The following is a 6,018-nucleotide window of genomic DNA, read 5'->3' as shown; positions in this document are numbered from 1 at the left end:
TGTTTTTACTGAGATGTTTTTCTTCTTTATTTTGATGAGTAGGTTTGTTAACTTTCTTTGTGGTTACCTTGAAATTTACCCTTATCTTCCTAGGTTTGAACGAGTCTATTATTACTTGGTATCGCCTTGCCTTCCTCTCCATTAGAAGGTTCTATACCCACATTGTTTATTCCCTCTTTTATTGTTCTGATGCCGTTGTCATTTACAGATTAACCTCTCTGGTTCCCTTTTGTAATTCTTTTGGTTTTGGATAGTTCTTAGGAGTTCATTTCCCGGGTTGGTATCCGGCTAGTACAATCCTGTGTCCTAAATTCAGCCTGTGGTCTGATGTTATTTGTTCTCAGATCAAAGGACTCCCTTTAATAAGTCTTGTAAGTTTGGTTTGGTTTTTACATAGTCCTTTAATTTCTGTTTATCTGGAAATGACCTAATTTCACCATCATATTTGAATGAGAGTTTTGCAGGATATATTATTCTTGGCTGGCAATTTTTTCTTTCAAGGTTTTATATATGTCATCCCACTGCCTTCTTGCCTGTGTGGTTTCTGCCGAATAATCCGAGCTTAGTCTTACTGTTTCTCCTCTGTATGTGACTTTTTGTTTTTCTCTAGCTGCTCTCGGGATTCTTTGTTTGTCTTTGGTTTTTAGCGAGTGTGATTATGATATGCCTTGGTGATTTCCTTTTGGGGTCTACCCTATATGGGGTTCGTTGAGCTTCTTGGATGGTCAGCTTTTCATCTTTCATATTATTGGGGAAGTTTTATGCCAGCAATTCTTCAATAATCCTCTCTGTGTTTTCTGTTTTCTCCCCCTGTTCTGGAACTCCGATCACTCACAGAGTTTTGCTTTTGATTGTATCCCACGTAATTCTCAGGGTTTCTTCATTTTCCTTTGTTCTTTTTTCTGATTTTTCCTCAGAGTTCTATCCAAGTGTTTGTCTTCAATTCCGCTGATCCTGTCTTCCATCATTTCAAATCTATTCCGCAGCCCTTCTATGGCACTGTCCATTTCTGAAATCTTGTTGTTTCTCTTTTGGACTTCTAATTGTTGTTTTTGTATGATTTCTAGTTGTGAATTTATTTTAGCATTTTGTTCCTGTATTATTTTCTTGAATTCTTCCATTTTTTTGTCTGTATTATCCATGAATTTGCCTGCCTTTTCCATGAATTTGTCTATTTTTTCTTCATTTTTGTCTGCTTTTTGCTTCAACTCTTGGATAATTCTGAATACTAGAGATTTGAATTCCCTATCAGGTAGTTCTAGTGCCTTTTCTTCTACTGGAAAGTCATCTGGTATTTTCTTTTGGACACCTACTGGAACCATCCTGTCCTGTTTTTGTATATGTTTTGATATTGTCTGCTGTCTTCGGGGCATTCAGTAGTTATTTTCCTCGTTTACGGATTGTAGATTTGTTTGTTTTGTCCTGCTTTTTTGTTTTATTTGGTTATGTCTGATCAGGTAGGCTGTGCGTTCTTTGTTGTTTGCTCATCTGTGGGCATACTTTTCACCTCCTTCTCCAATGGGCAGGGTCAGTCACTCAGGTATGGCCAGCAGGGCAGGTTCAGCTGAAGTGGAGTTGCTGGGATGTACTGTTTGTGGCATGTACTAGAACCGACAGTGCAGGCCGGGAATCAGTGCAGGGCAGGTTCCGGTAGGCCGTGCCTGTGCTGCTCAGGGGTGTGATGTTCAGCGCACAGTGCAGGTAAGCAGGAAGGAGGGAGGAGACTGTGATCTGTGGAGCTAAGATGGGTATGGGAAATAGGAGAGAGGAGAGGAACAGGAGCCAAAAACGCACACACAAAGAAACAAAGAAACAAACAAAAAAGAGTGCTAAGAGAGCTTGCCATTGGAGTGGAGAGATGAGAGACTGAGAAATGGAGAAAAACAAAAAGAAAGAAAAGGGTAAAAGAAAGTAAATAAATTGAGAAACTGGAAGTGAAGAAAGACAAAAAGGGAAAAAGAGAGAGAAGAAAACAAAACAAAGAAACAAAAAAAGAAAAAAGAAAAAAGAAATGCCCCCAGAGATGTCACCATGCGTCTGCGCAGAGGAAGGGAGTATCTCCTAAGCCATGCAGCACTGCCCAGCCAGAATTGGCTCCCAAGCCAAGAAAAGAAAAAGAAAACAAACAAACATATCAAAACAGAACAAATTAGAACAAGCAAACAAACAAACAACAAAGCCCTGGGGGTCCCACCAGCACGGCAGCACAGGCCGGGAAGCAGTTCCACAGTTGAGTGGCGTCTCATAGCCCCCCAGGAAGAAGCAAAGATGGCCACAGAGCCAGATATTTGAGAGAAAGGAGGGGCAGGTGGTGAGAGGTAAGAAGAAATCTAATGAAGTGGAACAAAGCAACGCCAACAGCCAACAAATGGCACTCAGGGAGCCGGCCAGTACGGGCAGGTGTAATCCAAGCGATACCGGGGTGAAGCCGGTGCTTCCCAGCCAAGAGACTGTGGACACAGGAAGCAGAGGAGGCCGAGTGTGTGTGAAGAAGCAGGTGGGGGGGCTGGGAGAGTGTATATTGTTGGTTATCGGTTGTTCTGTCTCCTGCTGGAAGCTCTTTGAAGCTGCTTTCTCATAACCCCTGTTTGCTGATCTCCGATAGGAGTCCAAGATGGTGGATCCATGCTGCGGTAGCTGATAGGGGACCTCTGCATGTATCTCTCCTTGCTCTCTGTTCTTGGTCAGTTTCTATCCCATTCAGTGCTTGGCTGAGTTCCTTATCTCTTCATTTGATGCTTAGGGTTTCAGGACTGATGTGTCACTCTGTCTGACTTAGTTTTTTGCATTTTTGCTGTCGAGGGACGTGTGGTGCTTCTGACTATAGTGCCGTGTTGCCTGGAAGTCCACATAAGACAATTTTAAAATATCTACTTTAGCAACTGTCTTACTGACAACTGCGTTGTGATATTTTGTGGAGGAACTTCCTTTGCAAAGCCATCTTTTCATAGTGATCAACACTGTGATTACATTTTATGTAAGGAATTATTAAAATCAGAAAATTGATATACCTAGGATAAAAACCAACAAAGCTATCATTTTCTGGGTTGAAGGTAACATTTGCTTTTAAAATAGTCAAATGTGTATTAAAACTAAAAGCTGAAAAAGTCTACCACTGTGTGATAAGTTCTCGGTCTCATAACTCTGGTGTACTTAACGTGTACAACATGGGGAAATGGAAAACGATATTTATTCAATGAACGAAATAAATGTAATTCCTCACTGGAAATGCTGTTCTTTGTTCTACTTATCAATACTCTTTAAAAAGAAAGGGCCATCCCCAGGGGATATGAATCATACTGTAAATTAAGTTCAGGGCCACTCCCAGGACAACTTTCAGAAGGAAAATACAGTTTTAAAAACAGATAAGGAAAAATGTATGGAAAAGGAGGAAAGTCCTCCCCTCTTGCCTTAGCTATGGAGGACAGGGGAGACAGAGGAAACAAAGAGATGCAGAATATGTCCGGAATGAGCAGCAACGCACTTCCTTCCCCTGCCTCCCTCCCGACCCCCTCCTACCTAGTGCAGCTGAGGGATCCCCTAGGACCCTGAGCCACAGAGGTGAAAAAAAATTTACTCTAAAAATTCTAAATCCTTTTGTCTTCTCGACACAGGCCAGTTTCACTAGAGAAGTGAACTATTAGCAACAACAGGCTCACTGTTCACCCATCTTAACCTTTCTCTTCATGACTCAATTCAGCAAATACACACTGAGCGCTGGGTGTGAGACAAACAGAAAGTGGAAGGCAGTTCCTGCCCTTAAGTAGCTTATAACCTAGGGGGTTCCTGTTAAAGAATCGCTGGGGTTAAATCAGCCTGTAGCAGTAGCCACCTCTTCAGTCTGCTTAAAGAATTATACTGTGAGATGCTGCTTCTGAGATTTCCGTAATTGCTCTATCAATCCTACGCTCCAAAAGTTAGTGAAGATTTCAGGAAAAGTTTGTATTCTGAATATGTGACAATCTGTAGATGAGTACTGATGCCAAGACGAAACAGCTGTAGCCTCTGAAGTGTCTATACGTTTTGTAATAGTGGGTTTTCTCGTGAGTGGTGCAGTGTCCCTGCCTGCTACGGGGCCAAGATTTACTAACATGGAAGAAAGGAAACCCTCCAGCTAGGCATTCTGGAATAGCTAATGACTTTCTGCTGGGTACAGATATGCCCAAGGCCATTAATATTTCTAAGTTAATTCTGAAAAACAGATGTTTCAGCAAAATTTTCAGGAAAGTTTAATCTCATAATTATTTGCAGAAATGCTATAAAAACGTTCCTGAAGGATGATTTATTTTAGTTCCTCAAGTTCGGTTGGTCAGTACTTGTTGAACTTCTCCCTAGGAGAAAACTCAACTATTAAGGAAATAGAAAACACAGCTCTCACTTTCCAAGACTTTACCATGTGAGGAGAAAAAAAATTACAAAGATAGATACGTGTAGTAGAAGAGTGGTTCAAATTACAAAGTATAAAACAATTATAGAGAATCATATTAACAAATAGACCTAAGTTAAGATTTCAGAACTAACAAAAGGTGTCAGGAGGGAAGGTGGTTAACTAGACTGAACAGTACTAGCTGAACTGTCTCTGAGAAGCAAACATTTCAAAGTAAAGGTAAATTTTAAAGAGATACAAGGGTGATCATTGGATAATTATCAACAAAGGATCAACAATTATCAACAAAGTCCTACTGCCTGGCTCATCACTGCTGCCATAGTGGAGCACTCCTAAGTGTCTGAGGCAGCATGGGACAACAGAAAGCCATGGATCTGGAGTCACCAGATCTGGATTGTGTAACTATGAGCAAGTTAAAAACTCTGAGCCCTCTCCTCATACTTTTAAATAGAGATTATACATCATCCAGCTCTATCACAACATATCAATTGAGATATGTGAGAGTGCTTTGAAAACTATGAAAAGACTATGCCTCTGAAATTTCAAATTAAAGAAAGCCAAAGAGCAATGCCATAGCAAAAGCAGTCCTGGAGCTTCAACCAAGGAAAATACAGGGGACAGAAATGAGTGGACTAAGGAAACAGTGAGGGAGGAAAATGAGATGGTGATGCTGGAAAGGCAGGTTGTGAAAAACAAGACCTGGATCTAAAGATAAGTTGATGGAAGTCTGGGAGTACCACCAATGATTTGACATAACAGACTTCCTTAGATTTTTAAGCAGAGAAGATGGAGTTCTTAATCAAAAATAATAGGCATTGTGTAAACTGCCACCATCACTGTTCTCAGTGAACGCAGACATGGATGATATATCTCCTCAGCTGGTCCCTTTGTATGAGCTAAAGGCCCTATATTTTGTGCCTGCTGCCATGACTTCCAGAACTTGTGGTAGTTTATGGTTCTGCCTTTGCAGAATTTGATGCTTTTGCATAAGATTTGTGTTCCATGTTTCAAAGGCTGTCTCTTGGTTTAGCCAGTTCACAGCTGTATCTTTTAAATTTGTTTTGAAATATAGGTAAGTATAAAGAACAGGAAATCTACCAGGCACTCCTTGGAAACTCTATGGAGCAGTTCTACTCTGTCCTGTAGGGTCGCTATGGGTTGGAGTCGACTCAACAGCAACAGGTTTTTATGAAGAACAGAGGTAACCACATATCATTTTGATGTATTTCCTTCTAGGCCTTTCTTCCCCCTCATTGTTCGTTTTGTCTTTTTCTTTTTAATTTGTTGTTTTCGAGAATATACACAGTAAAACGTATACCAATTCAACCGTTTCTATATGCACAATTCAGTTATACTGATTATAATCTTAGAGCTGTGCATCCATTCTCACCTTCCTTTTCTGAGTTGTTTCTCCCCCTTTAACATAAACTCACTATTCCCTACGGTTCCTATCTAATCTTTCCAGTTGCTGTTGTCACTTTGATCCCATATAGATAGTTCTTAAAAGCGCATAATGCTCAAGGCAGGCATTTTTTACTAGTTAAGCTAGACTACTGTTTGGTTTTAAGAACACTTCAGGGGATATTTTTGGTTTAAGGTATAAAGACTATATTAGGGCAATAGTTTCAGGG

At 40.5% G+C, this 6,018-nt stretch overlaps 1 protein-coding gene across 2 annotated transcripts in view; it reads right to left on the bottom strand.

The window, feature by feature from the left end:
• PIP4K2A (phosphatidylinositol-5-phosphate 4-kinase type 2 alpha) overlaps positions 1-6,018 on the bottom strand; it is a 222,253-nt gene that overhangs the window by 149,705 nt on the left and 66,530 nt on the right. The window lies entirely within an intron of this gene.

The sequence above is a fragment of the Trichechus manatus genome, unplaced genomic scaffold (assembly GCF_000243295.1).
Source record: "Trichechus manatus latirostris isolate Lorelei unplaced genomic scaffold, TriManLat1.0 scaffold00075, whole genome shotgun sequence".
NCBI classification, from domain to species: domain Eukaryota; kingdom Metazoa; phylum Chordata; class Mammalia; order Sirenia; family Trichechidae; genus Trichechus; species Trichechus manatus.
Note: the sequence above shows the minus strand (reverse complement) of the source record. Positions and strands in the feature narration are given on the sequence as shown.